The sequence below is a fragment of the Pseudonaja textilis genome, chromosome 13 (genome assembly GCF_049901715.1).
Source record: "Pseudonaja textilis isolate UNSWEBS1 chromosome 13, rPseTex1.2, whole genome shotgun sequence".
Classification (NCBI taxonomy): Eukaryota; Metazoa; Chordata; class Lepidosauria; order Squamata; family Elapidae; genus Pseudonaja; species Pseudonaja textilis.
In genome coordinates this window covers 6186122-6202731 of record NC_142002.1, presented here as the reverse complement: position 1 = coordinate 6202731, position 16610 = coordinate 6186122, and the positions used below count along the sequence as shown (strand labels likewise).

Genomic DNA, 16610 nt, shown 5'->3' with positions numbered 1-16610 from the left:
GTATTGTTATGTATGATCAAACCCACATACAACAACAAGGAAATTTAAGTATACAAGTATTCAGAACAGCAGGTGTCAGTTTTTAGGTACATGAATATTAAAGGAGCCTTAGAAGGTCCAGACCACAATGCTCATCCATAGATCCACAGAAAACACATCATTAGATTTGTACTGTTCTAAGAATTGCACCAATTCATAGGTGTGAATTATGCTCATCTTCATTTAACCAATATTAGGAGAACATGTAACTGACATTTTACAAACAGTAATAACAATCATAATACAGAACATAAAAACTCTCTTAAGTTTATAATCTTACTGAAAGGACAAACTAAGGAATCGTTCAAAGTTTTGAAATAGTTGATGAAAGTATTGAGCTCATTCAATAATCAAACAGTTCCCATTGATACCAAAAACAAATCATATGTTTCAGCCCAAAAGATGACAAACAAGAATAAATATGGAAAAAACACTTTATTTAAATAGCAATGCACTTGTGCCAATTAAATAGGGAAGAGACATTTTTATACATTCCTGTTTGCAAAATTTGATCAGCCCCTTCCAGCCCTTCATCCCCAACTGAATGCTAATCCCAAGAGTCTGGAAACACAGATTTAAAAAAATAAATTAAAAACAGAATATAAGATTACAATTAGCTCAAATCTTCTGTAGGTTAGACAATCGTAGTCCATGTTAAAGAATCCCTTTCTTGGAAGGGCATACTCAGCAATCATGCACTAGAGTTCACTTTCTGAACCTCTCAGCAGTGGAACTGCCATCTTGATTTGGAAATCGTTGTCTCCCTTTTGAGTTTCTTCCTTTCTCTGGACTCTTTATAAAAAAAATTAAAAGAAAATGCTATTGGAATGCAGGTAATTTTATCCTTAAATTTAAAATAATCAACATATCTGAGCATAAACATTTTCAACACATTGTAAAAAGCTAAATCAATATCAAGAATAATATATTGAATAATATTTTAACAATATTAACGTGCAATGCATTTCCCTTTTTTAGCTTTCTGTTGAAAGTAGAATCTAGCTTAAAAAAACTCCAAAGCAAACAGGCATGACTTCTGGAATTTTAATGGGCAACATAAAAGCAAAATGGAGGCTTCAGTGTTAGAAAATATATTACTTTTGCCAGCAATGTAGCACTACTGGAGAAAACAATAGATACATCTTCTGCTATAGATTTAACAGGTGTCCAAAAGAAAAGCCTAAGGAAAAGTACTAAACAAGTAATTTTATCAGAAAATAGAATTGATTGTATACAAAGTTATCTCAGCTTATTTCTAATATAAGATTATTTTATTCTGGTTTATGTAAGCAAAAACTGAAAAAATTATTTAGACTTTTATAAAATTCCTAATAATAAATTATCTTATTCTCCCAAAGTATGCCTTGCCATGTGAAAGTTACATTATTGCAAGGTTCAATTTTATGTGGACAAGTACCTTGGCTTGTTTAATCAAAATGACATTGTAGCCTCATTATTTTCTTGTCCCTTCTTAACCAGAACTTAATTATCCCCATCTGATTTTACTCTAGGGGCAGGATCCAACAGATGAAGCAGCATCAAATATGCTTATTTGAAGGGAGGAGATTTTCTGTGGAATACCTAGCAATTACTGGAGAATTTCAGCAGACCTGCCAAAATCAATGTCAAAGTCAACATTTTCTTCAAATTGTGTTTCCAAAAAAGCTTCAGAAATGAAGAAATTTCTTTCTCGCATAGCACCAGCAAAACATATTGATCCCTAAAAACTATGAGGGATAAAACTGATACTTTTAATGCCTGGAAAAGTTGGGGAAAGATTTATTCATGATGGATTCCAAATGTAGCTATCAAATAAAAAATGGGAAGCTAGGGATGGAGAAACCATAGTGATTGGTTCAAGAACATGTCATCCCTTGATTGGTTATATCAAGAACCTCCCATTTTCTTACCACTACCCACTATTTCATTGTACTGTAAATGCAGCAGCATAGCATGAACTCAAGCCACCATTTTGCTGCAACCAAGTATCTTAAAGGCATCTTGGGTTCCTTGCATCTACCTTAATTTTTCCCCTCATCCCATGCTAATGTGTAAATTATGTTTAATGGCTTCAAATAAAAAGAAATATTGACAACATAGATATGTTAAATTTAAATTCATCCAAGTCAAAACCATTTTTGCAGTGAGGAGAAATTCAGCAAAATGTGTGATGGCAACAAAAGCAGATCAAAGGGGAAGAAGAAAAATCCCTATCTAAAAAGTAAAGTTGAGAAAACTTCATAGCTTCTGTTATTATTCCAAAAACTATATAGCACATGCCAATGATTTAATAGAGTCCAACCACAAAAACATCCAAGTTAAGCTGTTTTAAATATAACTATCAACAGAAATATATTACTTATATTCTATATTTGGGTACAATCCAATTGAAGGGCCACAAATGACATTGCATCCATTCTACTTCTATGAAAACACCATAAGCAAGAGATACGTTAACAAACTGGACTTTCAAATGTATCAGAGATACATTAACAAACTGGAAATCTCAGAGAGAAATAACTACAAAATTTTGAATAGTTGCTATTTTCCATTTTTAAGGTGAATTTAACTAGCATTTTCCCATAACTCAGTTGTATTAATCCAAAAGGAAATGTCAAAAGTGATCATTTTCTACAAAACCAATGTATATGTTTTTACTTTAGAAACCTCAATGGTTCAACAGATTGTGTAACAAGTAACAACAGAATAAACACATCAGAACACGTCATACATATTCATTTCCATTGAACTCCCAAGTTTTTGATTGTGTAAAATATTCTTTCATAAATTATATTCTTAATGCTTAAATTTTGTAATTCCCTAGGTATGGTGATAATGCAATACTGAGTTAATTCCACATGTTAATATAGGACTGTGTCAATATTTAAAGCTTTTGTTCAATAAATGAACAATAGTACGATGGGTGATATTATGAGTAAAAGATTCAAAATTAATCATTTAAATGGAGGGGACCAAGTATTCTAAGCTGTATTTAATATACAATTTCCTAAAAATGAGATCATCTAAATCCCAATTATTTGCTGCTTAGAAAATCTGACAATTTTAAGAATTTCAGAATTTCAATTAGCCCAAAGAAGTATTTTTAGAAAACAAACTAAAGCTCAACTTTTAACTATTGCTACTTTTGCAAAGTACTGAGATAAACATTCATTTAGGTTTTGCCAGTAGCTGCTGAAGAACTATGGGTGCCATAGGATGTTCTTCAGTAGGTAACAGACTGAGAAACAGGCAGCAAGCAAACAAGGTTTTCCCAAAGAGATTCTATATTACTGAAACTCTTGTGACTGTATCCTTTGACTGGGAAAAAGTGGAGCAACTATTTTGGAACCAAAGTACCTCAAATGGGCTAACTTACAGATTGAGTCCAAAACCTGGAACCCATGGATTCCACAGAATTGAAATTTGAGAAATTTTATAAAATATTACATAAAATTATGATAAAATATGTTATTACATAATACAAAACCTTATGAAATATTTCCTTTGATCAACTCCTGTTTTTTATTGTGTGTGCTATACAGTACAATATGGGCTACTTTCAAGGCAGATACAGCTCGGAATATCTCCCTGAATTTTTAAGAACTTTTCTGAAACATTAAGAATTCTGCCATTTTTGAAGGAATTGAGAAATGTGGTAAAGAAATATATCTGGAATGATAACCCAATGGGGGCAGGGGTTGTTTAGTTAAAGTCAAAAAGAGGAACAAATATGGAACAAATGAGAAGAAAATAAACATTGATTTGTGTTTTAAAGGACTATCTATTCCCATTTAACAGTTCTGTTGGATGAAAGACATGGTCTTACTATTTATTTAGTTTTATTATATTGTCACTACTGTATATGCACACAAATCATATGAAATTTTTGGTAGGAACCAACGTTTCTTATCTTAACCTTCACTTTTTTTATAAGAATCCCTTCAATGAACTGCTTACAAAGGAAAAGAGGACACATATTTTAACAGATACACTTCACTCACATAAACTACCTAAGATCTGGCCCAGTGCTCTATGATTGCTGGTTTTTTACCATAGCTAAAATATGACTAAAAATTCATGGTAAATATGTTTTGGGGACTGCATGCCAAAAAGTAAGACTACTGCCATGTGGGACTTAATTGATATTAACGTTTGTTTGTAAAATATTGCTTATAGAACTCTGGAACAACAAATAAAAAGCATTTATGATAGAATCTCAACATTTAAATTAATTAGAATGCAAAGGGAACATGTAACATGAAACTATCATTATCTTGGTAAATTATTGTTTAAACATTTCAGTTAAACAGAAAGAGATATTTAGAAAACAAACACCTTTTAGTTAAAGGTGCATATAAAATCCTCCTATTTTTCGTCACTAGTTTTCTCTTGTCCTGTTTAATGTGTTGTCCCATAAATTGATCATACAGTCAAATTGTTACATTTTCAAACATTTCTAGTTCTTGTTTTGTTTGTAGCATGTTATGTTAATGTATAAAAGTCATATATCTAATTATTACATGCTTCGGATCATCTTGAACTAGATTCTCCAACAAAATTAATCAAGGGAGATGTGCTGATATTATAAATTATAGTTTACATTTATAATTCCAGGTCTGAGTTTATCCTAAGTTCAATGGTACTTTCAAATAACATGTTTATTGTAATGAAATAAAGCGTTTGGGATACTGTGGCTTTCAAGGTGTTGTTCAAATAGAATTTCCATCAAGCCAAATAGCAAAGCCCAATGTGAAAGCTGCTAAAATTGCAGTCTAGTAATATTAGGACTAGGTATTCCTCTATGTCTTAAACTTTTTCAATAGTAGTATCCTGTTGTTAAGCAAATAAAGCTCAACTTTCTGTACAAAAACTCTGATAAATCAACTGAGTTGGTTTGTCTAAAGTATTGTTTTCTAGTTAGTGCTCTTCATATTATTGAAGGCAAAGTCACCACTGTATTTAAACTGCCAGCCAACCAATGGCAAATGGGTGGAGTAAGGCTGATCTGAACAATGCAATATATAGAACTGTAGTTCTCAATTGCTGTGAGGTGCAGAAAAATTCCAAGTAAGAGTAGGGGTAAATCACTTAAACTGTTAAGTCTTCAAATTTACCATAAATAATAAATATATCAACAGAATGACTGAACATTACCCTTCTTGAGATTTTGTTAAGGGTTGAGAACTGCTTACATGGAGTATGATTTCATCACACCACAACATACTCATTCAGATGCAGGATTCTGGAGGAATTACCCAACTTGGCTTTCTGAACAGTTAATCACTCCAGAAAAATGTTTATTAACAGAACAAACTGAAGTAGCTACTGCTCTCAAATGCTATCCTTCAATGAGATGATCTGATTTATAAAGAATTTTCCTAGAATCCAAATATACATCAATGATAATTCTATCTCATAGCACATTAAATATATACCCTAAAACTTTAGCACAATTTTTGAACAACAGATTCTGTTGACCAAAGGAAAATATAGCACAATGTTTTTAAACCTTGCATTAAATAATATGGTCTTGTTTCTAACACTGAATAGATTTTAGAAAACCAGCTAGTATATTTTTAAAACATGTCCGTGTTATTACAGTGATAGTATTATAGAACTTTTATATGATCACAGATATGCCATATTCTGAAAAGAAGCTTTAGATTCTATGTATCTCAATGAATGTTAAAATTTATTTTCAGCCCATGCAATAGGATAATTATAGATAACCCAGGAGATGCTAGAACAAATCTTTCTACAATTTTAAACAAATGATAGACTTTAAGTTAGATATCTAGTTTCAAAATTAACCTGTTAAAATGATTGTACAAGTAACAGGAGCAGGTAATGCTTTTCTTGGAGTAAACTACTTTAAACTAAAAATTGGCTCTCTCTCTCTATATATATATATATATATATGAAAAAAATGGCAATCAATAAAAAAGAAATGTATTGATAAGAAGGGTAAGCAGACCCCTTCATACCAATATAGTAGATTCAGAGGGGTATATTTTTATTATACTATCTGAAAAAGTGTTCAGACATACAATTTTCCTAATGATAGCAAAGTAATTTTCTCCAAGAATATTACGGATTGATTTTATTAAAATTATCCTGGAAACATGGCTCATTTAATTCATAGATTTGTAATTTTAGATCTTTTCCACAAAACATGCTAAAACAGTTACAAAAGCACTCATAGTAATATACTGAGACAGCAACTTACCAGTACACCATACAGAATCAGGTATTTTGTGGAATCAGTTCAATGTACCTGGAGAGAAAGATTAAATATCTTTTGTTTAATAAATTAATTTAATATATCACCAATAAAATCCTATCTATATTTATTCAGAAAAAATGTGATTTCACTGAGTGTTCTTAGTACACTAAGACTATTTTCAAGACTAAAACATAAAAATGCTGCTTGTTTTCTCAAGCAGAGACTACTTTATGCACTATGAATCCATGGTACGATAGGCTTTTTTTGTGAAAGTCTGTGAGTATTACATTTTAGGGCTTCCTTATGTTACCCTTCTCCTATCTCACTATCTAGCAGCAGGAAAAAAAATTATCACACATCAATCCCACCTACCTCTAGAAATTAATCAAAAGTACAATAAAGATGACTCATAGGGCAGCCCTAGGACAAGTCCCACTATCTTTATGTGTCATCCAATTGCTCTTTGGACAATAGCAAAGTACAAACATGAATAGATTATGAATGTCATGTGCTGTGGAAATATTGGGACTATTTTTTCATAGAGATGTCTTTCAGAGCAAGTGTTAATATTGCAGCTAGACTTTAAATACAACCAATCAACGTTTAAATATTTTAAATGCACATTTAGATAATCAAGTTTATTAGGTGCATATCCCAACTTTTGTATATGGCAAGGGAGAGTATTTAAGCATTCACTCCTATTTGTTTCCACAACAGCAACTCTCTGAAGTAGGTTGGGCTGAGAATGAGATTGGCCCAAAACCACCCAATGAGCTTTGTGACCAAGGATGCTAGAATCTCTGATTTCTAGTCCAACACCTTAATCACAACACTATACCAATTCTGTAAATTTAATATTTAAAAAAATTTAAAACCACAAACACAAACATATGCAAAAAGAAATAAATAGTATAGCATGCACTGATACATTAAATATCCTCATACTCTTTAAGGGAAAAAAAATCAAGGAAGCTAATCAAAGTCTGTAAGTTATACAACACTATTTGACATCTTTCAAAATCCAAAATGAATTTAATAAACCTGTATCACTGTTGTTATTTAGATTTAGAACTTAGCAAGATTGTTAAATTCCAAGAAGAATCTTGGAACTGCCATATGTATTGGACAAAAACTACGAGAATCCTTAAAGTGCCATAGTAACTAATAATTCTATGAACTATTTGCAAACGTATCAGCTTCAGAAGTCTCCAAGATGAAATATTCTATCTACAATTTTGAAACTTTTGAATTTCTCAGCTACTTGAGTATTTACCTAATTTTCTTCATTTGATTTCATTCAATAATTGGAGGTGGAGGTGGGGGAGAGATATTACTAGACATGTTCTGGCAATACTCTAATGAGGTACCTCTATTTCTTCACATTTACATCTCAACATTGTTAGGAATTCTTACAGAATATGTAAGTTTCCAATTTGGAAACAATTCTAATTTGCATAAGTGTAGCAAAGTCAATGCTGGATTAATTAACAGATGGATTTTCCTTACAAGTCAATATCATTTTCCAAGGCATATTTTCTCTGAAGCAAGTCCTACCAAACATTTTGGGATACATTTTTGTATAACTGCAAATTTAACAGATATACTAAAAGTTTCCTGTTTTGGGAGACAGTGGTGATGGTTGTCTTTACATTTCATCATTTTAACTTTAGAGATTGAAATATTTTATTAGTCTGACCTCAACATGTAGTGGACTATAATACATTTCAGAAGAAATGTACAGGTACGTGGTTTTTCAAAAATACAGATTCCAGATTTTCATACTCTGTTCATTTTTTAGCATTGACACATTCATAACCTTCCCAATAAACAGAATTTGTTATGCTATCAATTAGTGGATGCTATAAACATCAACATTTCATATACTGATACTTATCCTTAATTATAGCACAGAAAACATGCTTAAGTGTTAGATGTTTTTTTATGCCACAATACTTGCCGAGGGAATTAACCCAGAATCATATAATGATTCGCAATTCTAAAGCGATATAGGCGAAATCTAAGATTTTCCAATTTCCTTGAATCTAGACTCCAGTCTAAACAACTAAATCAATGCAGTAACATAGCTTCTATTCTTGACCCTGAAGTATCCTTTTAACAACATTCATTATAGTTGTATAGAAATTATAATTTACCAAAAAATACAAGGTGTTTTACTATTGAATTTTGACAAAAATAAAGAAAATATGCCGAAGTCATCATCAATTAAAATGATGAAACTTAATATTTCAACATATCTGGTGCAGAAGCAGAAAAATTTAAACTTAAATGTTCTTTCGTTCTAGCCTGAATGGTGATGTGCAATGGGCATGTTCTAGGACTCTGAAAGGAGTAAAAACATATGAATTACCTATTCTCAACATTTATTCTAGGTCTAAAAGATTTGTCCTAAAAATGACACAAGGGATGATATTTTGCCAGTTTTCTGTTCACTCTTAAAACCATGTAAATGGAAATGCAATTTAATTTGGGCTAATTCCTTGGGCTAATTATTTACTAGTAAAATAAAGGATTACATTATTTTTATCAGTATTTTGTATTTAATAATTTATTATATTTCTACTTCACTATTACTTTTCCAGGTAGCTCATATGGCAAATATGATAGTCAGATTCAACATTTGAAGGTAATGTCTTAAATTAATAAATGTACTCTCAGTTTAAACAACTTAAAAGTACTGGGTTTTTAGTAAAAATAGAAAAAAAAACTAAACTAGTTATAGAAGTTTGATCAATCTCTGATTAAAACATGCATCTTGTTTTAAGAACCTCTATTTTTTTAATTTTTCAAATGTTAACCAAGCTGAGAGCGAAAACTCTGTGAATGAATTATATAATCTCTTTTCTGTGTTCATACTTAACAATACCTTGTATCAACATTCAATTACAGTTCAAACCTGGATTATGCAAAGGAAAATGTATCTCTAGATGTATTATAGGATAAATTTTGTATTACGTAAATGACTATTTGAACAAAATTTACTTCATCAGGTTTTAATGTTAAATTTAATAAATAAACTGATGCAATACAAAGGTGGGATTGTAGAAACTAGCAATTGGATAATAGGAAGTATGACAATGTTTAGGAGCATAAATGAAGTTTAGTTAAAATTTCAACGTGCTTATGAACATTAAAGATAACTTAAAATTTAACATGAGCTACTCAATGAGCTTTTGTTTTGACAGCAAAGTAATCATTTCCAAATATTGTTAATATCATCTCTGGTGCTAGAAATAGTGTTATAATATTTAACAATTATAATGAGTTTGTAGTAATATTGAAAACTTTAATTTTTAAGCTTTACAAAGGTATTCCAAATTCCAAGCAAAGATTCTGTTAAAGACATAAAGGCTAGAAAGAAACCAAGATGTAAAAGATCTGCATTATTCAAATAAGAATAAATTTAAAAATACCTGAAACTGCTAACATGTTCTCCTTTAGCTCTATCCGGATCCTCCTAGTTATTAGACGTCAAGGACATCTTTAAATAAGAAAATATATATATATATGCATATATTTGTGTCAAAAATGGCATTCAACATAGACATAAAAAGATTTAAAGCGGAAAAACTACAGAAAAGTCCTCAAACACATGTGTGTGCATGTACATATATATATCTACGTATTTATAATGCACATTTTGGATGTAAGTTGCTCATCCTTTTGGTGCGAGTATTACGGAATTACCAATTTTTTCAACATTAATCAAATATTTTCATCATTATCATACTGAAGTTTTATTTTTGTTCTTTTTAGGGTAAATGTTTTATATATAAGGGACATATTTCTTCCAAGCTGAGAAACAAAATGAGTTAATTCTTACCTATAAAAAATTCTGGGCAACTCTTATAAGCCATCAGTTATTGAGCTGGCAAATATTCATGGAACACCTAAAGAAAAATATATTTGGATTAATCAAAAATGTTTTCTCTTAATATTTGTAGATATCTATTAAGTAAAATACTTAAAATTATGTCAGTGCTATCTATAAAGTTAAGCACTATTTTTTAAAATTTCCCAGACTATGAAAAAGTATTTATGTACAAGTTTTCTACTTAATGCAATCTTTTTTTACCCTCTCTTAAAAGAAAGACACAACAAAAGTGCCATAACAAAGTCCATCTCAAAACCAATACTCATGCAACTCCAACTATGAGAAAAGTCAAACATGTTTAGATTTCTCTTATTCTCAAGGTTATACACATTTAAAATACTTCTACTGTTTGAAGCGATGGAGTTACATTGTATTAACTGAGATTTCATCTGAGATAATTTTATAAAGCTGTTTTGAGAGTGAAGTTTTTTTTATAATCCACAGAAGTATCCAAATTTTACCCCCACTTTAATCTCATTTTCTGTAAAAAAACAAAAAAACCTGGCAATTTTTAACAGTTGGCTTAATTGCAATTTTTCAATCATACATCTTTCAAATCCATAATAACTTTAAAGTTTCAGTGAAATCTCAGAACTACTTATTCTATATAGAATGTTTAAATACATACTTCACAGCAGCTTTTGTTTGATTAATCAGTTAAAGCCACATCTCCAAAGGATTGTAAAATACTTGCTAATATTATAAAAATATAACAAATGGTCGCTACATGCCAGAACTTTCTTATCCGGTAAACATTACACAGCCTAAGAAATATTACGTATTGATCCAGAAGGAAAATATAGACACTAAGACAAATTTAACACAACCATTTTAAAAATGGACAGCCTGTCATCCAAATGTTCATTTTAACAGTTAAGTTCCAAACATTATTACTGAAACCAATGAAAAAGTAAGAAAACATTTTAAGGTTTTACTTTCACTCAATGAAGAGGTTTAAAGATTAAATTTGCATAAAATTGCTAGAAAATTCAAACTTCAAATTTGACACATCACAAAAACACATTCTCCAACTTTTAAAACTGTTTTCATGTATATTTCATTATCTATTGCTTGTTTTAGCTTACTCAATTAGATAACTGGCATAGTTTTAAAAGATGCATGTATTTTAAAAACCTCATACATTTCATCTTGAACTTTCATTAGAATCTTTCATTTTGGCTAAAAAATGTTTTTTTCGATTTTGTTATCACTGACAAAAAAAAAATATCTTGTTTGCAAATTGTTTCCACATACCTAGTTGAGAAAGAGTTAAATGCCAACACCCAAATACAGAAAAACAAATTTGTTTGGAGAGAAAGAGGCAGCCATGGCGTCTTTTGTTCTTACATGAAGAAGAAGAAAAAATTAAACAGGGCTCCTTTCCTCTTTCAATCATAATGGAGGACGACTCTTTAAGAACTCGAGACTTTTTGTCGTAGACATCCTGTACGTGGAATCACAGTATATACCTTTCATTTCCCTGCTCCAAATATTTTAAGAGGGTGTTGTCCCAATTTGCTGCAGACCCCCCCCTCCCTGTAGCTCCATAGCAAATTACCCTTCATATACCTGCCCTTCAGTCATTTATTCCAAGAAAAAAAAATTACAGAAATCCAGCATGCAGACCTTGCAAATCTCTATGGGGAAGAATTGCAAGGACCCCCCCTGATATTTGGGGGTGGGGTAGGGATATAAACCCTAGATTTCTGCTGGGTAAGGGAGGAGGGAAGAAAGGAGGAAAACTGCAGTTCAATGGCGGCTCTGGTTTGACATCAACCTCCTTGGATACGGCTTTGCGCCTAACCAGGAATCTTACCTGGAACCCTCAATTCAAAACTGGGGGGTGGGGGGGTTCTCTATTTTTTTTTGAAGGGTGTTTCTTTACCATACAAAAAATAAGGGAAGAAAAAGCCCCCATCACCACCTTGAATTCCACATTACGTTTTTCATTCCTTATAAATCCTTCCCCCAATTCATTTTAGGAGCATCCACACCCACAAATGTGGACTTTCCACATCCAGAGGAAAAAAACCCATAAAAACCAATAAGGAATCCCACCTCGTCGCCGGGATCGATCCCTCTTTTCTTCTAAGTCCTTCTCTCCCCCCCCCCGCCCCATCATCACGAACACGCTAAATTTGGGGGGGGACACCCCGAAACTAGGGGAGAAGGGGGCTCACCGGCTTTCTACCAGAAAAACTCCAATCCGAGGAAGAAAAGGCGGCTTTCTTTTCCCCCCCTTCGACGCCCATCTTGGAAGTCACCTATTCCTAACGTCGGGGAAGCCTCGGCGACCCGAGTCTACTTTGGGGGACCCCCCTCTCTCTTTCGCTTTCGAGGAGCTCGGGTCGGGATCTTTTTTCCTCACATATACACCCCGGCGGGACTCCGGCAGAGAAGACGGGTTCGTGCCGACTTTCTCGCCCCCCATCCGCCCGCCATCTCTCAGGCGGCTCCAAGGACATCTTGTTTTCCTTCTCAAGGACAAAGAGACAATGGCGGAGGGCGGCGGCAGAGACGGAGGAGAAGGACATGGCAGGGCGGCAGCTGAGGCAATACTCACCGTTCTGAGGGGCGAGGGAAGCCAGGCGAGTCGAGCGGAGGCATCCCGGAGGGCGGACGGACGGGCGGCGGGAGAGTCGAGGCTGCCTTGCCGCAGAGGCTTGCTCTCGGGTCCGCCTCAACGGGGACAGGATACCCTCTCCACTACCACCCCAGCTCAGGGACCCCGGGCCGGCGGAGACCCTCGACCCTGAGGCCGCTTTCGGCCCGGGAAGGTTGCGGGAGAGGCACCCCCGAGAACAGGGGGTGGGGGAAGCCGCAGCCGCTCGCGAAGCAGCCGTCCGCCCGGCCATCTTGCGCCGTGTGCGAGCGAGTGCGTGAGGGAAGCCTCTGCCTGTCTTTGCCGTCTCTCCGCGAAGCTCCCCTCCCCCACCCCGCGCCCCTGCCCAGACTCCCAAAATGGCCGCCCTCGCTCCCTCAGCCACTACTGCGGCAGGGAGGGAGAGGGGGGGCGGGGCCGGCGCGCGCCTCGGCTTCCCCACCACCGCGCCTGCGCCCAGGCCACCTCCCTATTGGCTCGCCTTCCTCCAGAAACCCATTGGCCGCCTTTCCTGGCTCGAGCTCGCGCTACGCCTGTCCCCAGGCTACGGCTCGCTATTGGCTCGCCTCTCTCTCTCTCGTTTCCCCCTTCTCGCTGCGTTCCCCCACTCCACTCCCTGCCTGCCTCCCTCCGCCCATGCATTTTGTGCACCAGCGGCGTTTCCACTCCCCCCTCCCCCCCCTTTTTTTTTAAACCAACTGCATTGAGCTGGCTGCCGTGAAGGCGTAGCGGGCTCCCATTGGTCCGCGGGCAACTGTTCTCGCGCTCTCTTCCCCGCAGCTGTTGCCCCGCCCCTCAGATGACGACATGCCTCTTCGAAGTGGAGCCCTCCCTCAGAATAGTGGGGGGGGGAGGACAATCTGGTGTCACTGATTGGTGGAGGAGCTTAAAGCCCTCCCACGAAGATTCCGCCTAGGGGCGTCCTATAAACTCGTTTGTGGATGCTCCTCTCTATGGTGGTTGTGTATTTACGCATTTAAACCAAATATTTGATGGATTGTGGGTCACCAAGTCTCCGTTGACTTGAGATCGACCTTCTCCAGCAACACCTGTCCCCAACCTGGTCCTCCTTCAGAGGTCTTCCAATGTTGTCTCCATCACTTGAGTCCATCTTGTTTCTCTGGTCATCCTTCTCTCCTCTTCCAATTTTCCAAGTATAATGGACTTCTCGAGGGAGCTAGGTCTTTGCATTGGTTGGCTGAATAGTTGTTTACTTACCATCAAGTCATTCCTGACTGAGCAACTGGAGAAATAGAACTCTAGGAAGATCTGTGCCCAACCTGGTCCTTCAGATCTCTCAATGTTGCCTCCATCACTTGAGTCCATCCACCTTGATTTTTTTGGTTATCCTCTTCTAATTTTCCAAATATTATCGACTTCTCAAGGGAGCTAGGTCTTTGCGTTGGTTGGCTGAATGGTTATATACCATCAAGTCATCCCTGACTGAGCAATTGTGGAGATACAACTCCAGGAAGATCTGTGCCCAACCTGGTCCTTCATATCTTCCAATCATGTCTCCAAAGCCACTGTAATTGAGTCCATGTACCTTGATGCTGGTCATTCTCTTTTTCCCATTGATTACTTATATGCCACCAACTTTGTGTTGATTCTTATGAACTAGAAATTGACTTCTCCAAGAAATCCATCCCCAACCTGCTCCTTCATAACTTTCAGTAATGCAATCATCACCATCATAATTGAGTCTGCACATCTTGCTTGTGGTCATCCACTTTCTATATTTTCAGCATTATAGAATTCTCAAGAAAGTTGGATCTTTGCATAAATTGTCCAAAACATGATTTGTGTCTTAAATAAGAACTCTTGATTCATTCAATGAGCCATTTATTTCTTTCCTTGACTGTCCATGGTGTTCTCAGGAATCTTTATCAACTCTGGAGATTCAAAAGTATCCTTTCTATGCTGCTTCAGATTCCAAAATTTGCTTCCTTAGAGTGTCACAAGGAAAACCAGTATTTGAACTTCTCAGATATTTATTGATTCATCACAGCATCAAAATATCTTTTCTAAGGCCTTTATTTCTATCTATATTGTATTTGGCATTGTATGTATTGTATTGTATTGTATGTGGCACTAATTATAGAAAAGATGAGAGGAGTTCAACTCCGCTGGTATGGACATATCCAGAGAGCAGCATCTTCCACCATGGCCAAGACTCCCTATCAACTAGAAGTCAATGGCCGGCAACCTCATGGATGTTCAAAACAGATGGCAAAACACCATCAACGAAGATATGCAGGCCATGAGCCTGCACCCTGGAGATGCAACTGACTGTGCAAAGTGGCACACAATGATCTAAAAAGCAGACCCTGCACCTGCAGGAATATGCTGGGAAGAAGAAGATCTGTCTATATTGTATTTCTTGACTTCTGGTTCCGTTTTTCCTTGATGATTCTAAAAAGCAGAAGCTATTCATCACTTCATCTGATATCGTATAAATAAATGTGTGTTCTGTGTGTGTTTGAAAAGGACAACTAGGCTTGAGAGAACACCAGTTCCACAATCAAAGTAATTCTTCCGCACTCGTCATGCTTCAGGGTGACTTCTTTTTCTCTGCTGTGCAAAACAGACCTACTTGGACCATAGCCACAGAGACAGAAGGTGAGAAAAGAGAAACCCAGCCAGCCACCTTGCTTGTCAGAAGCTAAGTGTTACCAAAAGCATTTCATTTGCTCTCTTGCACCTTGGCCTAAAGGGAAGTGAGAAATCCTGAAGAGTTAAGACAGCCCAAATTCTGCTATGGTGCTTTGACTGCAAAGTTGCTTAGAAGATCTCATCTTCAACTTGGGGAAAAAACATATTGTCAGACATCTGTAGCTGGGGTGTAGGATGAAGGTGAATGTTCATTCTCTGAGCTTGTGGGTTGGTTACCAGACTAGATAACATCTAGGAATTTAGGGGATGTCAGTATCAGTAACCTCCCTATCATAAGACCTGTCAGAAGACTCTCACTGATGATTCACACCTGACCCTCACTTCACAAATGGTTGAGATTCTTTACCACATTTAAACAAATGTAGATCAATGTGGAAGTGTGCAGCATTTAGCATCTACTGAAAACTAGCAATTCTTTACCGTCCTGTGACAGAACTCATAAAACACTTCATCACACAAACTGTGTTCATACAATACAAAAATTGTACTGTAATCCATTAACTTCAATGCCATCTTTTCTTATGTCTTTGCTTTCAGGTATATTATAAGGTCTACAAAGTGAAAAAGAACAATTTAAATACACAATAGGATACTTTTCAATCCCATGAAAGCATACTTAAAGCTATTTACAATGTGCACAATGACTGGGCAGAACTAGACTACAATTTCAAATCAAGTTAAAAGGCCAATAATTAAAAAAAAATACCTTAGAAGGTTGCCTAAAAATTATGAGGGGACAGAGAGAGAGCAAAGGGAATTTGTCCCTAAGGGGACAAACATTTGGTCTGAATCCATCAACGGAGAAGGTTATATGTCCCAGCAAAATAGACCTCTGTTAATTAATGAAGATGGTTATTACAAACTATTTTGTTTACCATCTTTGGATGTTAGCAGGAGGTTCTAGAAGGCCTCATTTTCCTTTCTAGTAAGAAAGGAAGCTGCACTTCTACTCTCTGCAGGAGCACCAAGAATTCTTGTATGGAATCAACTAACCCATTTAAAAGTGGGAAGCAAGAAAAAGAACACGTTGCCAACAATATCATGGGTTACAAAAGACTGAATACGTTCATTAGAAGTTCAAGGTCAACTTCCAAGCTGAGATTTCCTATTAAAGAAAACTGTTAAACCCTGAACCCATGGTCACAAAGTTCTTGGAAAAACCACTGTGGCTCAGCTACACT

General features: G+C 35.7%; 1 long non-coding RNA gene across 1 annotated transcript; it reads right to left on the bottom strand.

The window, feature by feature from the left end:
* Positions 1 to 459: 459 nt before the first annotated feature.
* Positions 460 to 13551, bottom strand: LOC113441974 (uncharacterized). The gene is made up of 5 exons (XR_003374924.2): positions 12718 to 13551; positions 10104 to 10170; positions 9694 to 9761; positions 6266 to 6313; positions 460 to 831 (listed from the first exon to the last, which is right to left on the bottom strand). It is a non-coding gene; the product is annotated as an uncharacterized LOC113441974 (long non-coding RNA).
* Between the last annotated feature and the right edge of the window lie 3059 nt (positions 13552 to 16610).